The 22907-nt window shown below is 37.3% G+C and overlaps 1 pseudogene across 1 annotated transcript; it reads left to right on the top strand.

Annotated features, from left to right (window-relative positions):
- Positions 1 to 13131: 13131 nt before the first annotated feature.
- Positions 13132 to 22278, top strand: LOC311614856 (large ribosomal subunit protein bL19m-like; annotated as a pseudogene). The gene is made up of 2 exons: positions 13132 to 13252; positions 21794 to 22278. The product of its transcript is annotated as a large ribosomal subunit protein bL19m-like (transcript).
- The last annotated feature ends 629 nt before the right edge of the window (positions 22279 to 22907 follow it).

Raw genomic sequence — 22907 nt, 5'->3', positions numbered from 1 at the left:
TATATACCCAGAAGTGGAATCTCTGGGTCATAATGCACTTCCATTTTTAATTACTTGGGGACCCTTCATAAAATTTTCCACAGTAGCTGCACCAATTTGCATTCCCACCAACAGTACCCAAGGACCTTTTCCTTACATCCTCATCAACACTTGCCATTTGTGATAACCATTTATGGTAGCCATTCTAACAGGTTTGAGTTGATATTTCATTCATCTTTTAATTTGCATTTCTTTGACAATTATGGATGCTGAATATGTTGTCTTATGTCTATTGGTCATCTGAATATCCTATTTGGAGAAATGTCTATTCAGGGCCTGTGATATTTTTTAATTAGGTTATCTTCATGGTGGTTTTATTTTTGTTATAATGTAATGTGTTCTTTATAAAATTTGGATATTCACCCCTTAACAGATGTATCATTGGTGAATATGTTCCCCAATTTTAGGAGATTATATTTTCATTTTATTTATGGTTTCCTTTGCTGTACAAAATGTTTGGTTCAATGTAGCCCCATATGTTTATTTTGTACTTTTGATTGCCTTGTCTGGATATATATTTATATTTATGTTTATGTTTATGTTTATGTTTATGTTTATGTTTATGTTTATGTTTATATTTATGTTTATATTTATATTTATATTTATATTTATATTTATATTTATATTTATATTTATATTTTTATATTCAGAAAAATAATATTGCTGCTCACCAGCCTGCTGGGACCCAGGATCCTAGGATCTGGATCCACGACCTCACAGTGAGTGCAAGCCAGGGGGAACTTTGTTCTCCACCCCTTCCTCTGACCCCGAAACATGCTGCCAGCCTGACCCAAAGCCACCTAGCTCCCACTCCAACCCAAGCCCCAGGACCTGGTGTTAGGGAAACTGGGAGCAACACAGAGCATGCCCCAGTATAGGCCATAGGGTAGCTCTGACTGTGCAACCGAGAGCAATCATGCTTGCTCCACCATGGCTACCAGGACAGTCCTTCTGGGGCCATCCAGAACAATTCAATGGACACCTCAACCCAGGTGACAGAGGAATGTGGACTGAGTGACCCATGGCAAACCACCCCTGCTCCAAACTGAAAGGCAACCTGGAGAAACCCAGAATGCACCTTATTCAGACCACAGGGGAGCTCTGTCTGTTCTACCCAGAGAAACTTGTAACTGGTTCTCCCCGGCCCCTGGGACAGTCCTTCAGTTGATACCCAGAACAACACAGCACATGCCTCAGTCCCATTCATAGGAAAACACTGCTGGAGTGACCTGGAGCAAGCTGGTGTCTCAAACCAAGGGCCACAGGACCTTGCCACAGTGCTCTACCAGAGGCACTTTATGTTCCACCCTGCTAAGGGTGCTGGGGCTGCACAGCACATTGCATGTTAGAGGGCACTGAGTCCTCACAGGGAGTCACACATTGGAGGAACTATACATGTTCTCCCACCAGCCCAAGCATCTGAAACAGACAACTGAGGGACCAGATCTGTGGGAGAAGGGGATACAAATCAGAGCAGACAATAAAGGCATTAGACTCAAGGCAGACCCAGCCTCTGGGCTAACAATTTCTGGAACATTGCCCTGATAGGGTCTTCAACCTCTAAAAACCCAAGCAGGGTGTCCAGGGCCAAAAAGAGACAGCAAAAATAGGGAGAAAAAGAAACAGTGCTCCAAGAAAATAAAATAACTCTCCAGAAAAGGAACTTCATGAAATGTAGTCATACAATATATCAGAAAAAATTCAGAGTAAGAATCAGGCAGTTCATAAATCAGATGGATAAGAAAAACAACAACTTATGTAAGAATCAAGAGGAAATAAAAAATGATATAGCTACAATAAAAATGCAATGTAAAATTTCAAAACTAGATTAGGAGAAGTGGAGGTCAGGATTAGTGAGTTAGAAGATAGGACACAGAAACACACTCAATCAGAAAAGCAATTGGAGAAAAAAGTTGGAAAGCAGGAGTTTAAGTGAGATTTGTGATAACATGAAATGAAGTAACATATGTATAGTAGGGGTACCAGAAAGACAAGAAGAGGAGCAAGGATTAGAACACATACCTGAAGAAATAATTACAAAAAAATTCCCTGATTTGGGGAAGAAAAATGCCACACTAACATAGAGAGGTCCACACAAGATGAACCCAAAAAGTCTCACATCAAGACACATCATCATTATAATGGCAAATGTTAACAACAAAGAGAGAATCTAAAACACTGCTAGAGAGAGAAAGAGAGTTACCTATAAAGGATCTCCCTTTAGATTATTAAATGATTTCTCAACAGAAACATATCAGCCCAGAAGGTAATGGAAGTATACAAAATGATGCAAAACAAGGGACTAAATCCAAGAACACTATCCATCAAGGCCATCATTCAAAATTGGAGGGGATGATAAAAGGCTTCCTGGGGAGTAAATTTTGAGATTTAAAAACAAACCAAAAAAAGTACAATACTTTGCCTATGAGAAACAAAAGGCAGGAGTTGAACAATTCCAGGGAGCTGAGAATCCCAGCACCTTGAGGTTCCAGGCTTCCCTTTCTCACCTATCACCACCCAGACTGAGTTATGTCTGACCACACATTTACATCATAAGAGGGGAGCTCAACCACAAGTCCACACTGTGATTGAATGTTGACTCAAAAACTCTGGTGGGGACTCAATTAACTTTGATCACAGTAAGGAGACAAATATACCCCTTAGTACTTTAGAAGAAAGTGAAATTCTGAACCAATAGACCATGAACCATGGCTATTTTTAGCAGTGAGACATGCCAACATGGTGTTGGAGGAGAGCTCTACTGATACCCTGGGCCACCAGAAAAATGAACAAGTGGGTCTAAAAACAAATTAATCCTGAAACATTGCTGGAGGCAAAAATGACAATATTGAAGGTATCCTATCTCAGGCACATCATGAGAAGACAGGGTTCCTGGAAAAGACCATAATGCTGAGAAAAATAGAAGGCCAAAGGAAGAAAGAAGACCAGAGATGAGGGGGGTTGATTCCAACAAAGAAACTGCAGGCATGAGTCTGCAGGAGCTGAGCACAGCTATTAAAGGACAGGATGTGTGGTCATCATTCATAGAGTTACCAAGAATCAGAACTGATTCACTGGCACGCAACACAAGCACATTTCAACATAGCTGAACCATGAAACTTTGTATATCACAAGCGATTTTTATCTGATAACTAAAAATTTAAATGCATTTACATACAGTCAGAAGAGAGTGGGCATGAAACTAAAAGTTATTTGAAAAACAATAAAGAGTTTACACATGATAGTGTAGAAAGAAAAATAAATTAATTGAAGGGGAAATCAGGAGATTCACAGACAAAAAATAAAAAGACTAAGAGAGTTTATCACTATCAAGCCAGCAATGCAAAAAAAAAAAAAAAAATGCTACAGAAACTATTGTAAAAAAAAAAATAAGAAAGGAAGAAGGAACACAGGCATAAAGAAGAGAAATGGCGACAAACAAGTACCTATCAATAATAACCTTAAATGTAAATGGATTAAATTCTCCAATCAAAAGACATAGAGGGGCTGAATGGATAAGAAACATGACATATATATATATATATATATATATGATGTCTACAAGAGACCAACCTCAGAACAAGATACTCAAGTGAACTAAAAGTGAAGGGATGAAAACTATTTTTCAGGCAAATGGAAATGGAAAAAAAAAAAAAAGCTGTGTAGAAATACATATATCTGACAAAATAGACCTCAAAGTGGAGGCTATAAAGAAGAGATAAGAAAGGTTGAAAGGTCATTTTATAACACTAAAGGTGTTGATACAACCAGAGGATATAACTCTTGTAAACATATATGCACCCAGTATAGGAACACCCAAATACATGAGAGACAAAAAACAAAAAACTTCTGGAAGATATCAAGGGAGAGATCAACAGAAATGCAATCATAATAGGGAGTTTAGTACCCCATTGACATCATTAGATAAATCCTTTAGACAAAAAATGAGCAAAGAAACAGCAATACTTAACGACTCACTAGATCAGATGGACATAATCAACATATTCAGAATATTTCACCCCAAAGCTAAAAAATATACATTCTTCTCAAGTACACATGAAACATTTTCAAAGATAGATCATATAGCAGGACCCAGTCAAAGTCTCTTCAAATTCAAGAATATTGAAATCATATCAAGCATCTTCTCAGATCACAATGGCATAATATTAGAATTAAATTATAATAAAACAATGAAAAAAATCAAACAGAGGATAAATGGCATGTTATTAAATATCAATAATAATTTGGTGCTGAAAGATGTCAAAGAAGAAATAAAAATGATCCTGGAAACAAATGACAATAAAAAGACAACAATCCAAAATCTATGGGACATAGTGAAATCAGTCCTGAGAGTTAAGTTCATAGTAGTACAGGCCTACATAAAAAAATAAGAAAAACTGGTAATAAATTATATAACTCTACAACTTAAAGAATTCGAAAGAGAGCAATAAGAAAAGCAGAAGGAAGGAAATAATAAAGATCAGAGCACAAATTAATGAATAGAGACCACACACACACACACACACACACACACACACACACACACAATACAAACGATCAATGAACCCAAGAGCTCATTCTTTGAAAGGATGAACAAGACTGATGAAACTCTAGATAGGCTCACCAAGAAGCAAAGAGAGAGGACACAAATAAACAAAATCAGTAATGAAAGAGGCAAAATAGCAAGAGAACTCACAGAAATACAAAGGATTGTAAAAAAAAAAAATACTATGAACAACTCTACTCCAACAAACTGGACAACATCTATGAAATGGACACATTCCTAGAAAAATACAAGCTTCCAAAACTCAATCAGGAAGAATCAAAAATATAGAATACGCCAATAACTACTGATGAAATTGAAATAGTAATCAAAAAGCTTCTAGCAAACAAAAGCCCTGGACCAGATGGCTTCACAAGGGAGTTTTACCAAACATTCAAAGAACTAAAACCAATCCTTCTCAGACTATTACAAAAAATTCAAGAGGAAGGCACAATTCCAGGCTCTTTCTAAAAAGCCAGTATTACCCTAATCCCAAACCCAGATAAAGACAACACAACAAAAGAGAATTACAGGCCAATATCCCTAATGAACATAGATGCTAAAATCCTTAACAAAATTCTAGCAAACCAGATCCAGCATTTCATTAGAAAGATCATATACCATGACCAAGTGGGATTTGTTCTGGGGATGCAAGGATGGTGCAATATCCACAAATCAATAAACATGATACACCACATAAACAAATTGAGAGACTAAAATCACATAGTCTTATCAATTGATGGAGAAAAGGCATTTGACAAAAATCCAACACCCTTTCTTGATAAAAATTCTCAACAAAGTAGGAATAGAGGGATCATACATTAACACAATAAAATCCTTATATGACAAAGCTACAGCCAATATCATACTCAATGGGAAAAAACTAAAATCATTTCCTCTAAGAACAGGAATAAGACAGGGATGCCCACTCTCACCATTCCTATTCAACATAGAACTAGAAGTGCTAGTCATAGCAATCAGAAAAGAAGAAGAAATAAAAGGTATCCAAATTGGAAAAGAAGAAATAAAGCTGTCATTATTTGCAGATGACATCATATAGTTCATAGAAAACCCTAAAGATTCCATTTAAAAACTATTAGACTTAATAAATTTGGCGATGTAGCAGAATACAGAATTAACACCTAAAAATTTATTGATTTGTTTGTACACTAAAAATGAGCTCACAGAAACAAACAAATAAAAATCAATGCTATTTATCATTGCATTGGGAAAAAATTAAGATACCCAAGAATAAACTTAACTAAGGAGGTAAAAGACTTGTATTTGGAAAAACTATATGACATTGAAAAAAGAGTTAAAGGAAGACATAAACAAATGAGAGAATATACCATGTTCATGGATTGGTAGAATCGATATCATTAAAATGTCCATACCCAAAGCAATATATAGATTCAATGAAATAATCATTAAAATACCAAAGGCATATTTCACAAACCTAGAACATTCACTCCAAAAATTTATATGGAATGAAGATAGACCCCCCAAATAGCTGCCACAATATTCAGAAAGAAGAACAAAGTTAGAGGGATTATAACAGACACTTCTAATGGAAATGTCAGACATTTTATTGCATAAGTTTCCATCTAGAAATTTTATGGTTTTGACTTTTTCACTTAAGTATTTAATCCATTTTAGTTTTTTTGTATATGATGTAAGAATGTAGTCTAGTTCACTTTTTGCATGTATGTGTCTCATTTTCCCAGCACCATTTATTGAGGAGAGTGTCTTTGGTCCATTGTATGTTCTTGCCTTCATGATCAAATATTAATTAACTATGTAGTTGTGGGTTCATTCCTGAGCTCTCAATTATGTTCCTTTGAACTATATATTTGTTTTAATGCCAGCACAATGCTGTTTTGATTACTATGGTCTTGTATCAATAGAATAGTTTGATATCAGGTAGTGTGACACTTCCAACTTAGTTCTTCTTTTTCAAGATTGCTCTGGCTAGTTGGTGTCTTTCATGATTCCTTATAAAGGTATGAATAATTTGATCTAATTCTATGAATACATCATTGGTATTTTTATAGGAATGGTGATAAATCTATAGATTGCTTTGAATAGTATGAATATTTTAACAATGTTAATCCTTCTTATCCATAAGCACAGTATATGCTTCTATTTATTTGTACTTTCTTCAAATTATTTATTTGGTATCTTATAATTTTCTAAGTATAGGTCTTTTATCACCTTGGTTAAATTTATTCCTAGGTATTTTGATGTAATTATAAGTGGGATTGTTTTCTTAGTTTCCCTGTCTGTTATATCATAATTAGTGTATAAAAATGCCATTGATTTATGTGTGTTTATATTGGAATCGCATACATTATTGGATTTATCACTTCTAGTTGTTTTGTTTTTTGTTTTTTGTTTTCTTGTTTTGCAGAATATTTAGGGTTTGATGTCACCTCCAAATAATAACACTTTTAATAGTTCCTTTCCAGTTTGGGTGTCTTTTATTTCTTCTTCCTGTCTGAGTGCTGTGGTTTGGACTTTCAGTACTATGTTAAATAACTGTAGTGCAAGTGGACAAACTAAAAGGAAATGCTTTTAGTTTTTTCTCATTGAATACATTGTTAGCTGTGGGTTTATTATATATGACCTTTATTATGTTGACGGATGGTCCCTAAAAGTTTCACAAACACAAAACAAACAGTGTCTGGCCTCAGTGCATCCTGTGCCACTTGCCATGTGGTCCTGGGCTGGAGATAGTGGAAGCTGACCATGGTTCACAGCTTGGCCTTTCCCAGGCACATCCAAGCTCAGTGCAAGTAGCAACCATTTGCAGATTGCTTTATAGCTCATGCCTGGTGGCTCTATGAATGGCACAGGTGGCAATTCATCTTGGCTGGCATATCCCTGGAGACCCCCAAGTCATTGCACCCAGTAACCAGTTTCAGGCCATGACAGAGTATCAGCCAACCACCACCATGAGTTACACACTGCCTTTGCACCACAACTCCTTAATTGTAGTCACAACCAGTCCTTGCATTAAACCAGCCTGGGGATATTTCTTTCCCATTGATGTGCCAACATTGATTAAAGCTCAATTACAACATGAGGGTGCACAAAGCCTACACAGGTGTTGCACCTAGAGTGCCCAACTTTAGTGACTGGGGAGGTAGTGCCACTGGGCCACAAAGGACACCTGCTACATAAGGCCATTCTACTAAGACTTTGAGATGTACCATCTCTACCTAATACATAGAACAAACCCAGAGAGGCAGTCAAAATGAGGGTAATAAGAAACATGTCCCAAATGAAAGAACAGAACTCCAGAAAAAGAAAATCTAAATAAAATGGAGACAAGCAATCGACTAGATGCAGAGTTCAAAATACTGGTTATGAGGATGACCAATGAAATTAGGGGATGAATGGATATATTTAATGAGAACATTCTTCAACAAATAGATGGGAAACAAAAAAACAGAACTAGAAACCATAACAAAGAAGCAGTCAGAAATAAAGACTAACTTAACTGAAATTAAGAATGCATTATAAGGAGTCAACAGTGAAGCAGGTGAAGCAGAGAATCAAATCAAAGATTGGGAATATAAGGAAGCAGAAAAAAAATCAGGACAGCAAAAATAATAATAATAATAATTTAAAGAATGAAGATAGTTTAGAGGACCTCTGGGAGAAATCAACCATGCCAACATTCACATCATGAGGGTGCCAGAAGGAGAAGAGATAGAGTAAGAAATTTATTTAAAACCTCTTTGAAACAATAATGATGGAAAATCTCCCTACCTGGCAAAGAAAATAGGCATACAAGTAAACAAGGCACAAAGTCCCAAACAAGATGAACCCAGAGATGCCCACACCAAGACGCGCTGTAATTAAAGTGACGCACAGTAAAGACAAAGAGAGAATCTTAAAAGCATTATTTACACTAGCTAAGATATGGGAACAAACTGTGCTCACCAATAAATGAATATGTCATTTTATTAACCAATGTCATCTCAATAAATTCAATAACAAAGAACAAAAAGCACAAGGGATGCATATATACAATGAAATACTGCTCAGCCATAAAAATGAATGAAATCTTGTCATCTGGAACAACATGGATGTACTTGGTAGGTATTGTGTTGAGTGAAATAAGTCAGACAGAAAAAGACAAAATCCATATGAGTTCAATTATATGTGGAGTCTAAAAACAACAAAAAACAAAAAGGGATCCAAGATGGCTGCACAGGTAAACACCTAGCTGCAGCCACACACAACAATTTCAATAAAATACAACTAAAATATAAAATGGACATTACCCAGAACTACAGGAAAGTCGACTGACTGGAAATTCTACAACGAGAAGCAAGGAGAAAACCAGAAGGAAGCTCGGAGGAGCTGGAAAAGCCTAAGGTACGGAGACACGCAGCGCGCAGAGAGGACAGAGCCGGAGAGGAGGGAGGCTGAGTGCCTGGCTGGTGTTCCCTAGCGGGAAGGAGATAAAAGCTCCAGACTGTGCTGAACCCTAGACCCGACAGTGCTGAACCCCAGTTCTGGGCAAGACCCTGGGGATCCAGGCTCAAACAGAGGGAGCTGAGCTGTAAGGCGGAAACCCGGGGAACGGCGAAAGGCAGAGCCCCTGGAGACGCGCACATTGTTTGTAGAGGACAGACTGTTGACTCTGCTGCTAGATTGCCCTAGCGGGAAGGAGACAAAAGCTCTGGACTGTGCTGAGCCCCAGTTCTGACTTCTCTGAACCCCAGTTCTAGGCCAGACCCCGGGGACCCAGGCTCAAACAGAGGGAACTGGGCTGCAAGGCGGAACCCCAGTGGAGCTGCGAAAGGAGGTCCCGGAGAAGGGACGGTTGGCTGTGCCGCAGGATTGCCCTGGCAGGAAGGAGACAGGGGCTCCAGACTGCTCTGAACGCCACCTCCAACCCCACTTCCAACTGAACTGAACCCCAGTTTCGGGCTCATCGGGGGAGAGCCTAGACTGTTTGGTAGCAGGAGAAAATCGAGGGCACCTTTCTCTCAGAGGTGTTTGCAGCTGCGAGTACCAAAGGACCCTGAGGAACACTGAGACTCAGGAGCTGCTTAGGGCAGGGCTGACAGAAGCCAAGCCTGTAGGCTCCACCCTGAAACCCCGCCGCATCAGGGAAGCTGCGAAAATGCTGAAACAATGAAATAGATCACAAACGAAAGAAATGGAGGACAAAAAGCGTCTGGATATAGAGTTCAAAACCACACTTATAAGGTTGTTCAAGAATCTCCTAGAAAAGGCCGATAAAATAAACGAGACCTATGAGGATATGAAAAGGGATCAACTAGAAATAATAAGGGATCAACAAGAAATAATAAGGAATCAACAAGAAACAAAGAATACATTGTCTGAAATAAAAAATATTATACAGAGTCCTAAAAACAGAATGGAAGATCGCAAGAATCAAGTCAAAGGTTTGGAACATAAAGAGCCAGAAGACACTCCTCCGCAGAAGCAAGAAGGCAAGAGAATCCAGAAAATTGAAGATAATGTAAGAAACCTCTGGGACAACTTCAAGCCAACCAACATCAGAATTATGGGGGTCCCAGAAGGTGAGAGAGAGCAAGATATCGAAAACATACTGAAAGAAATAGTGACAGAAAACTTCCCCCACCTGGTGAAAGAATTAGACTTACAAGTCCAGGAAGCACACATAACTCCAAACAAAAGGAATCCAAAGAGGACCACACCAAGACAAATCATAATTAAAATTCCAAGAGCAAAAGACAAAGAGAGAATATTAAAAGCAGCAAGAGCAAAGCAGGTAGTTACCTATAAAGGAGCACCTATACGATTGTCAGCTGATTTCTCAACAGAAACCATGCAGGCCAGACGGGAATGGCAAGAAATATTCAAGGTGATGAATAGTAAGAACCTACAGCCAAAAATAATCTATCCAGCAAAGCTATCACTCAGAATCGAAGGCCAGATAAAGAGCTTCACTAATAAAAAAAAAAAAAGCTAAAGGAGTTCATCACCACCAAACCAGAATTATATGAACTGCTGAAGGGGTTTTTTTTTCAGAAGAGAAAGTAAATAAAGATAAAAATTATGAACAACAAATACGTAACTATCAATAAGTGAATCTAAAAACCAAGGAAATTTAAAAAAAAAACTGATGAACAATATTAACTGTTGAATATAATAGAATCAGAGGTCTGGAAGGGGCTTGAACTGACGATTCTTGGGGAAAAGGGGAGAGGGGGATGTGGGAAGAGACTGAACATAAACTGTGCACCTGTGGATGAGGACAATGGGGGGTGGGGAAAAGACAGAGGGTGGGGTGGGAACCTGGTGGAGGAGAGCAATGGAGGGGTGGGGGAAAAGAGGAACATTTGTAATAATATGAACAATAAAGATTTTTTTTTTTTAAAAAAAGGCACAATAGAAACAGACTTGTAGATACAGAGAACACTTTAATGATTTCCAGATAAAAGAGATGTTAGTGGATGGATGAAAAAGGTGAAAGCATTAAGAAGTGCAAATTGGTAGTTCAGCACAGTCATGGAGATGTAAACTACAGTATAGGAAATATAGACAATAATATTGTGATAATAATGCATGGTATCAGATGGATACTAGATTTATCAGGATGATCACTTAGCAAGTTATATAAATATCTAATCACTGGGTTGTACACCTGAAACTAATATAATATTGGGCATCACAACTATAATTGATAAATATGATCCTAGGAATAAATTTAATTCAAGGTTGCAAAAGATCTATACTCAGAATAATATGACACTGAAGAAAGAAACTGGAGAACATTGAAAGCATATACCATACTCATGGATAGAAGTAATTAACATAATTAACATGTTCATGCTATCCAAAGCAATCAATAGATTTAATGCTATTCCTACCTAAATACCAATGGCATTTTTCAAAAAACTAGAACAAATAATACAAAAATTTACATGGAACCACAAAAGGCCTTGTAATCTTGAGAAAAAAGAACTATATCGAAGGTATCACACCACTTGATATCTAACTATAATGAAGTTGATATAGTAATCAAAGAGCTGGGTACTGGCATAGATACAGACATACAGATCAATGGGGGGAAAAATAGAGAACCTGGAAACAAAACCAGATCTTAATGGTCAATTAATATATGACAAAGGAGGCAAGAATATTCAATGGAATAAAAACAGTCTGTTCAATAAATGGTGCTGGGAAAATTGGACAGATACATGCAAAAATGCAACTAGACAACCTTCTTACACTATCCTATATATTAAAAGCCTAATATGCAAATTGTAACCTCAGGCAGTTGTTCCACTGGGAGTTCAACTGAGAGTTCAACTGTTCAACCACTCGTTATGACTTGCACTGACTCTAAGGGGCAGCACGGAATATGGCAAGTGTCAGTGATGTGGCTCTTGCAGCGGGAGGCAGTGGAGGTGCTTCCAGCCCTGATGGGCCCCAATGAGAGCAAGACTGTGGTGGGATGGTGAAGCAGGTGAGGGGGCAGCACCAGGTTAAAGTGGGTGTGAGCAGGGGCCCAATGACCTCACAAATGTCCCTGCAGGTGGTGATCAACAGTGGTGGTGGAGGGCAAAGCTGCTTCCTGACTCCCAGGCACTGAGGGAGCTGAGTGGGGGGCTTGGCCCCAATCGATTGCCCCACAGGCGGGATGGTAGAACAGGTGAGAGGGAGGTGTCAGGCCAAGATGGGGTTACATGCAGGGCTGTGTGGCTGCAAGGCTGGAGTTGTGAGCTGGGGCCCAATCTCCACAGGTAACTTCAAGGGAACCTACCCATGCACAAATTTGTGCACCAGACCTCTAGTATTTAAGAATAAACTAAAAATGAATTAAAGAATTAAATGTAAGGTATGAACAAAAATAAACTGATAGAAGAAAACATAGACAATAAACTCTCTGACATTGCTCTTAGCAATATATTTTCTGATATATCTTCTAAGGCAAGGGAAGCAAAAGAAAAATGAATAAGTGATCATCAAACAAAAAGTCTGTTCCCAGCAAAGGAAACCATCAACAAAAAGAACAGAAAACCTACTTAATGAAAGAACGTATTCACCAATGATATACTAGAATCTGATAATAGATAATACCCAATGTAAAGTATTAATAACACTCAACACCAAAAATACAAACAATCCAATTAAAAATGGGCAGAAGACCTGAATAGACTATTATTAAAGAGAGCATAGAAATAACCAATAGACATATGAAAAAATGCTGGGAGGAGTCAAGATAGTGACCAGCAGAATGGCAGTGAGGACAGAATTTGAATGCGTGAGGAAGCAAAAGGGGAATGTGTGGATGTGTCTGGTGTGTGTGTGTGTGTGTGTGTGTGTGTGTGTGACACTTAGGTCCTGCAGGAGTCTTGGGGGATAGCAAACTCAGCTCTCCTAGATGGGGAGCCCCTGTTAGTGCTGCAAGCAATCCTGGAGCCACTGGCTATGGCATAGAAACCATGCCATCTTGATGGAGAAAGCTGCTGTGACTAGGAGTACAGCCTTAACCACCACCCAGACTGGCCTCAGACACCATTCTGGACCCTACAGCCACTATGGCCAAAGACATCCAGCCTCACCAGTCTCAGGCTTCCATGAGTCTCAGAGTGTACTCCCCTCCTGCCAACCTGCCACTTCAGTCACAGAACTCCTGTGACTCAGACCCTGGGTCCTGTGGTAAGTCTTGGTGTGTGCCCCTCTCACCAAACTCTCCACTTCAACAAAAGGCCCTGCATAACCCAGAGCCTGGGCACTCTGTAAAGTCTCAGTGTATGTGATCCTCATGCCAAGCCTGCCCCTTCAGCCACAGTCCCCATGTGACTCAGTGTGTAAACCATTTGGGGAGAGCGAAAATGAGGAGACAAAAAAATAACTCCCAAAGAAAAAGAAAAGAAAAGGAGGAATAGACAGAAAAGAAAGTAAATGTAAGAGAAGCATGATATATGTCAGAAAAAGAATTCAGAGTAAGAGTCGTACAGTTTCTAAACCGGCTGGATGACAAAAAAAAAACTTCCCTGATTTGGGGAAGAAAACATCACACAAGCACACAGAGGCCCAAACAATATGAACCCAAAAAGATCCACACCTCATAATTACAATGGCAAACATTAACAACTAAGGGAGACTTTTAAAGGCTGCAAGGGAGAGACAGAGAGTTACCTACATGGGATTTCACATTATATCATCAAATTATTTCTCAACAAAAACACATCAGGACAGAAAGGAGTGGAATGAAGTATACAAAGTGATGTGAAACAAGGGACTGAATCCAAGACTACTCTATCCAGCAAGGCTATCATTCAAAATTAAAGGGGAAATCAGGAGCTTCATAGTTAAAAAAAAAAGGGGGGGGGGGGCCTAAGGGAGTTTATTACTACCAAATCAGCAATCAGAGAAATGCTCAAGGGACTGTTGTAAAAAGAAGAAATAGAAAGGGAAGAAGGAACACAAGTATAAAGAATAGAAATTGCTACAAACAAGTACCTATCAATAATAGCCTTAAATGTAAATGAATTAAATGCTCCAATCAAAAGACATAGGGTGGCTGAATGGATAAGAAAACATGACCTGCCGAGACCGGTTTGGCTCAATGGATAGAGCGTCGGCTTGGGGACTGAAGGCTCCCGAGTTCGATTCCGGTCAAGGGCATGTACCTTGGTTGCGGGCATATTCCCAGTAGAGAGTGTGCAAGAGGCAGCTGATCGATGACTCTCTCTCATTGATGTTTCTAATTCTATCTCTCTCCCTTCCTCTCTGTACAAAATCAATAAAATATATTTTTTTAAAAAGAAAAGAAAACATGACCCATATATGTTATCTGCATGAGACCCACTTCAGAACAAGGGACTTACACAGACTGAAAGTGAAGAGATGGAAAAAATATTTCTCAGGCAAAAGAAAAAAAAAAGCTGTGGTAGCAATACTTCTATCTGGAAAAAAAAAGCTGTGTAGAAATACATATATCTGACAAAATAGACCTCAAAGTGAAGGCTATAAACAAGATATAAGAAAGGCCACTTCATAATACTGAAGGAATCAATAGAACAAGAGGATATAACTCTGGTAAACATATATGCACCCAATGCAATAACACCCAAATACATTTTTAAAAAAAAACAACCTGGAAGATATCAAGGGTGAGATTGACAGCAATACAATCATAGTAGGGGACTTCAATACCACATTGACATCACTGAATAAGTCCTGTAGACAAAAATCAACAAAGAAACAGCAATACTAAATGACTCACTAGATCAGATGAACGTAAGCAACTTTGTAAGGTATATGATTATCTAACCTGAAACAAATACCAAATAATATTCTATGTAAATTTTAATTAATGATTAAATAAAAAATTGGGAGAGGGTGTTGGGCAGCCACTTACATTTTACAGTACTTCCAAAGGCTGCTACTGTCTTATCTGTTTATAACGCAAAGTGACAGTTTCTTTGCTGAACTACCAAAACCACAAGGTCCTTTTATCTGGATGGGGTAGAGGAGATGTGACTACCTCAACTGTAGACACTTAACTCAGATAATAATTCTATATAACATTAAAAACCATACTTAAAAAATAAAATATAATAAGTATTTGAATAACATGTCAACAAGCCAGCAGCCAGCAGAAGCTGGAAAAGGCAAGGAACAGATTTTTCTCCTAGAGCCCCCAGATGATGCATGGCCTATAGTAACCATTGTTTCAGCCGAATGATAATGATTTCAGACTTCTTTTCTTTATAAATATGAGAAAATAAATTTATCTTCTTTAGAGCCAGTTTGTGGTAAATTCTTATGACAGGCACACATTTATAAAGATAATTTTCAATCTTTATAAAACAATTTTATGGTAAGCATAGAGAGAAGTATTATTCTTTTCCATGTTCCTCTGCCTTGAGTGATAAATACATCGTTCTTCTTTTATCTCTTTGGTAACCCAATCATTATTTAATAGCATACTATTTAGCCTCCAAGTGTTTGACATTTTTATTATTTTTAATATGTTTTTATTGCTTTCAGAGAAGGAAGAGGGAGAGAGAAATAGAAACATCCATGATGAGAGAGAATCAAGGATCAGCTGCCTCCTGCAAGTTCCCTACTGGGGATCGAGCCCAAAACCTGGGTATGTGTCCTTGATCAGGATCAAAGTTGGGTCTCTTCGGTTTGCAGGCCGATTCTCTCTCTATCCACTGAGCCAAACCGGCCAGGGCTGATTGCTTTTATAGTAGTTTATTTCTAATATTATGCCATTATGGTCTGAGAAGATGCTTGATATGATTGCAATCTTCATGAATTTGAAGAGATTTTACCTGTGTCCCAATATGTGGTCTATCTTTGAAAATGTCCCATGTGATCAAAACCAGTTTGGCTCAGTGGATAGAGTGTCAGTCTGCGGACTCAAAGGTCCTGGGTTCGATTCTGGTCAAAGGCATGTACCTTGGTTGTAGGCACATCCCCGGAAGGGGGTGTGCAAGAGGAGGCTGATGGATGTTTCTCTCTCATCGATGTTTCTGACTTCCTATTCCTCTCCTTCCTCTCTGTAAAAAAAATCAATAAAATATATTTTTTTAAAAAGAAAAGAAAATGTCCCATGTGCATTTGAGAAGAATGTATACTCCATAGCTTTGGTGTGAAATGTTCTGAAAATGTCCAATTAATTCCATCTGATCTAGTGATTCAGTAAGGGGCATTGAAGAACCAAGAAGACAAAATCTTAAGGGATGTCAAAATATAAGTGCCAGTGAACTTGTCTTTGAGGCCTCATTTTTATTTTTTTAAAGAGAAAAATAAATAATTTTTATTACTTAACAAATAATCAGCATTGTTAGGATTTGATCCCAGGTTTCTTCATCTCTAATCCAAGATCTGTTCTTCACTGCACTGGCTGCCTAAACCCAAGTACATGCGATAATAATGGCTACATTGACCAAATGTCCCTTATTTATCTTATTCCCAATATCTATAGCAACATGTTGGCTTATTTCATAACACCACACTTTGTATGTACTTTTGTTTTCTGACTTGTTCTGTCTATATTCTTGACTTTAAAGTGTGGAAAGGCATTATAACCTGAGTGTCTTGCACAGTACCTGGCACATAGTAGACATCACATAATACTTGCTGAATAAGTTCGGTTTGCAACAATTTCAAAAGATACATATTTCATACCAGAAGCTCATTGAGGTTATGACAGCTCAAGTAGCTATTAAGTAACTGGGCCATAATTTTAATAACCCTCGATTCTCTGATCCCAGAGCCTGTTCTCTTTCTTGAATACTATAAAAAAATCTATGGCTACAAGCCTCATTTGTAAAAAAAAATATATATATTTTCAACTATGTTTTTTAAGAAGTAGCATCTCAGGGGATTGGAATTCGCAATCCCCTAAAATTGGTATAGCATGTGTGCATTATATATGGTTTTCTGAAGAAAGATGTGGCTAAAAGCTATCGTTTTTTACTGTAAACAAACCAAAGAAGAGTATTAAAATTTTCTCATAAATCCAATATCTTTATATTTCTTTTATTACTGACACATTTAATTCATTCCATCTGAAGTTGAACCTCAACCAACCCCCCTCATGACTACTTTTTACAGTAAGCTCTTGTTGCTCCAGAAGTAGAAATTACAAATGTACGATAACCAGACTGTTATATACTACCCTGCACAAGCACCAAATCTTCATAATGATGCTTTATTTCACTAAATTTTTAATTAAAATACAATAAATTTTAAAGAAGGTTTTGCATTCTATTGTAGATATCAAAAAAATTGATTGTTATACTTAATATAACACTTAAATACTATAGAATATGTAAATAATTTATTGGAGAAAATTTGACTATAAAGTTGAGTAGAAGAAAGGTGGAAGAATATTCTCATTTGCCAAATTCTATACTGGTCATCCTTGAAGAGACTGGCATGCAAATTTCTTTAAAATGTATGAGGTATTGCCAAAACTTGTTTGGCTCAGTGGATAGAGCATCGGTCTGTGGACTGAAAGGTCCCAGGTTCGATTCCAGTCAAGGGCATGTACCTTGGTTGCGGCACGTCCCCGGTAGGGGTGTGCAGGAGGCGGCTGATCAATGATTTTCTCTCATTGATGTTTCTGACTCTCTGTCCCTCTCTCTTCCTCTCTGTAAGAAATCAATTTAAAATATTTTTAAATAAATAAATAAATAAATAAATAAATAAATAAAATGTATGAGGTATGTTATTATCCCTATTGCAACTCAGGAGAGTTAATGTGACTTTTCCTCAAATCCCACTTTTAGTAAATGAGAGTCTTTTCCCCTGAGTCTTAAACACTCTCGTCTAGGTAGAGAAATTTACGGAGTAGATATTAGAAGCCTTTGAAATAGTTAAAACATGTAAGTGACATAACAGAAGCAGTGTTTTAAGTTGATTATTATGATAAGCTGACATGAGGAAAATAGGAGGAATAATCTGAGGAAAGTGTTAAGAAGAGTCAGATGGCAGAAATCAGATATACATGTCTGTTTGAACAAAATTATATCAGTCATCTAATAAACATCTGAATTAAGAGAATAATAGTAGGGCTGGAAAAGAGGGAATGGTAGTGAGAGATGTATGCACTGATTAAATATAGAAGGCAAGATATATAAAGAGGGAGGAACCTGACCAGGGTGATTGTTCCTAAGAGCCTCCATCCCTTCACGCTACATTCCAAGGGGATCCATCCTGTGCCACCAGCACATCTATTCACATCAGTTTAAAGCTGTAGATCAAAGTTAAGTGAAATGATTTGGGAGGAAACATATATCTGTCAACAGGGCAGGGATAGAGCATGTGTCTGTAAAGGAAGAAAAAGCAGTGATATTTTGTTCCCATTTGTTACAAGCTCAATATCATTTACACCTCAAACATTTTCTGGCAGGAAGATAAGTCATCATCAAAAGTACAAGAGTTGCCAAAACCGATTTGGCTCAGTGGATAGAGCATCAGCCTGCTGACTGAAGGGTCCCGGGTTAGATTCCGGTCAGGGGCACGTACCTTAGTTGCGGGCACATCCCCAGTAGAGGGTGTGCAGGAGGCAGCTGATAGATGATGCTTTCTCATCGATGTTTCTAACTCCTTATCTCTCTCCCTTCCTCTCTGTAAAAAATCAATAAAATAAAATAAAAAAGTACAAGAGTTGAACTGGGTGGAACAAAGTTGGAGCAGCTGGAAAGAGAATATTGTTCAAAGACAAAGGTTGTGACTTGCAAACTGAGTGCCAGAAAATAAAAGCATCACTTTATATGGTTGGCTTGTCTTTCCCTCCCTCTTGATCTCATTTTCTTCCTTTAAATTATCCATTTCACTTTCTTCTTCCTTGGATACTGAATTTTCCTCATATCATAGTAGACTAAAAATCAACCTTTATTCTAGCAGATATTTTACTATAAATTGTGAAAAAATATGATGGGAGAACTTTGGCTCTCTGGTCCAACAAACAACTTAGAAGTTATCACTCACATCCTCACAAAAAGAAAAAAAAAAGGCTGAAAGCACTGAAAAAATGAACAACTCTTCTTAGATTAATGAGAATTGAGGTCATGGGGAAAATGGATACCTTTAATATTGGATAAACAGAAGATGGCTACACAGAATCACAGATTAACAGAACAGACACCAGAGAGCAGAAACCACCACTGAAGGCAGTACCAGGGTAAGAAATTTTAAACTATAATTTACAAGTGGCTGAATACTAAGTATGAAAAAACTTGAGAGGTTAAAGAACCCTGGGGTTGGGCACTAATGTTAGAGAAGCTCTTCATACCTTCATATAATTTACAATCAGGAGCTCTATCAGGTTCTCATTGTAAGGTTCCAATAAAAATTCTCTCATACTTTTGGCAGATGGAAGGGAGAGGTAGCTATTTGGAAATATTCCCAGATCATTTTGTTATTTTCAACAAGGCCTGCATTCAAGAGAGACTATTGTACCAGAGTCTGAACAACTGGGGCTCTTCCAGAACTTAAGCAATCTTGGGGAATGGAATTATCCAATTCTAGAACTCCTAGCATTCTATCAAACCTAAGAAGCACTTGCAAAATCCACAGTACAGATACAGAGGCTCACTACAATACTAAAACCTAATCATAGTACTAAAAAATTATTCTCCTTCCCCACACATTATAAGCACATAAATAGGGCTCCTTTGTGACAATAAGGAAATACAACTGAAAGACTGTCTGGTGTCCTTTTTTTCTAATCCCTTGGTTGTTTTAATTTTTATTAAATAAGGTATAAGAAATGCATATCTTATACCTTATACCTTATAAGAAATACATATCTTATACCTCATTTATAATAAAAGTCTGTAGAACAACAACAAAAACAAAAACAATAGGGGGATTAGAATAAAGGTCACCAGAAAAATCTACAAACTTTTATTAAATAAGGTATAAGATATGCAATTCCAGTTCTGAGCATTTAGATAAAGAAAATGAAACACTAATTCAAAAAGGTATATGCATCCTTTTGTTTACTGCAGCATTATCTACATTAGCAAAGATATGGAAGCAACCTGAGTGTTCATCAATAGATTAATAAATAAAGAATTGGAGATATAGATAGATAGATATAGATAGATGATATAGATATAGATATAGATATAGATATAGATAGATATAGATATAGATATAGATATAGATATAGATATAGATATAGATATATGCTCAATCATGCAAAAGAATAAAATATTGCCATTTGTGACAACATGTATAGACCTAGAGAATATTATGCTAAGTGAAATAAGTTAGAGAAAGACAAATACTTCTATCATTTCACTTATGTGTGAAAACTAAAACATTAAACAAATTAATGAAAAGGCACAGAAAAACTGATAGTTGTCAGAGGATTGAGTGGTGGGGGCATGAGAAAAAGGTGAATGGGATTAAAAAGTACAAACTTATTACATAAATTGTCATGGGGATATAAAATACAGTCCAGGGAATACAGTCAGTAATATCACAATAATTTTGTATGGTGACAGATAGATAGTGAACTTTTTGTGGTGATATAAATGTGAAATCTCACTACATTATACACCCAAACCAATACTGTATGTCACTATACTTTAAAAAAATCTTTATGCCCAGAAGGTTTGGCTTAATGTTTGAGTATTGACCTATGAAACAGGAGGTTACGATTAGATTCTGGTCAGGGCACATGCCCAGGCTTGGTCCCCAGTGGGGGGCATGTAGGAGGCAGCCGATTAATGATTCTATCTCTCTCTCCCTCTCTCTTCCTCTCTCTGAAATATATTTTTTTAAAAAGAGCTTTACATTCCGGAATAAATATTAGACTTAAAAATATATATTCTCAAGACTCATTATAATGACATTATAATGACACTAAAAAGTAAATATACAAAGATTTTTTAAATTTTTATTTATGCTTTTCGTTATTGATTAAAGTATTACATCACATGTGTCAAACACAAGGCCCGCGGGCCAAATCCAGCCCGCCAGGCCTTGCAATGTGGCCTGTACCGCACTGTCATCACTGCACTCCGCTGTCAGTTTATGACATTGTCAGTTTATGACTGTTCAGTAAACCATTCGGCCCGCGATTTAGGCTGGATTTTAGATTTTGGCCCCTTCTCTGATTGAGTTCGACACCCCTATATTACATAGTACTTGCTTTATGCCAAGCACAAGGAAGACAATACAGGGAAGATATACAGATAAGGAATAGCTATCTCTACCCATCAATAGCTCTCAACTAATAAGAAGTTTACAGGTTAATACAACCCAGGAGAGAGTAGAACAATGTATTCAAAAGCCTGAAAACACAAACAAAAAAACAAACAAACAATTAAACAAAAAATAAAACACAAAGTGCCAAACAGGAATATTTTACCCAGCGATTTGACTATCAGAAATGGAGAGGAGCAATCAAGGTGGCCTCCATTCAGGGGGCTGTGCAGCAGCAATGGGCCTGATCTAGAGCTTGTCATGACTAGCGTTCTTCTCCCTGCATTGGCCTCTGTCACTTGAAGGCCTACACATGGCCAGGCCAACAACAGAGCACTGGACCTTCCCAGCCCAGCACATTTCAGCTGCCTCCAAAACCAGTCATCATAGACAAGTGCCACCTCCACCCTCCACCTCTGCACCAGGAAACCAGGTTCTTGAGTCTTGAATTAATTCCTCCCAGAGGAAGAACAAACTCTCTGATATTTTCAATATTAAAAAAAAAAAATGTGTTAGAAAGAAGAAAAGAACTCCACATTTTAGAATTCTATGTTGGAAGCATTCTTTGTGTTACTACAGTTCACTGATAAGCCAATGAAAAAACAGATCAGTTTCTAGGGATTAACATCCAGAGATCAGGAACAAAACTTGGAGCTATTTTTATTCTTAGAAATATTACTAAAGGACAAAGTGTTGAGATTTGCTTTGAACTTTATAATCCTAAAATCCAGGAAATTCAAGTGGTAAAATTACAGAAATGGCTGGAATATGACTTACTATACTTACAAGATGCCATTCATGAACACATCACTTTTGATATTAATATGAAGCCAATAGTACAACAATATAGCACATAAGTTCATGTTAATCAGCTGGAAAGTAAAAATGAAGCCCAAGCTAAAACTAGGTCCAAACTCTGGGAGTGTCCAAAATTCAATATTAAAGGAATCAAATTTTATCTTTATTTAACTGAAGACCAAATGAAAGATGCTCAGAAGTAGAGTTAGACTTGGCTTGAGTTTGAATATGATACTTTAAAAATTAAAGTTGCAATATGGGATGAAATTGAAACATTGAAAGTAAATTAAGCTACTTACAGAGGATATACTGACTCTCAGATTATTTTTTAGAGACCCATTTAATTTCATATATAAGAACATAGTCATTAAATCAGCTAAGCATTCATTATTTTATGAGTGCTGTTTAAAAAAATAAAATTGGCATATTAATTTATTACTTTAAAAGGAAAAAAAAGAAATGAAGGAGAAAAACTTTCTTAGACTTCCTTCCCCACAAAAACTGTTGAGAGAGTTCATCACCAAAAGACACAACTTAAAAGAAATGGTTAAAGGAGGTCTTTAGACTTAAATGAAAGAATGCTTATTAGAAACATGAAAATATAAAACACATTGGTGATGGTAAGTATATAGTTAAATTGAAGATAAATGAATCCTATATAATAAAAGGCTAACATGTAAATAGACCAAACTGTGGAACAATAGGAACAACCAAACAACCGAACAACCAAACAACCAGTCACTATGACATGTGCTGACCACCAGAGTGCGTGTACAGAACATGTGGGCATTGGTCATGGCAAGATGGTAGAGCAGGTGAACAGGGGCTCCAG

This window comes from Pipistrellus hanaki, assembly GCF_964339955.1.
Source record: "Pipistrellus hanaki genome assembly, chromosome: X".
Classification (NCBI taxonomy): domain Eukaryota; kingdom Metazoa; phylum Chordata; class Mammalia; order Chiroptera; family Vespertilionidae; genus Pipistrellus; species Pipistrellus hanaki.
This window is presented reverse-complemented; position numbering and strand designations above follow the sequence as displayed.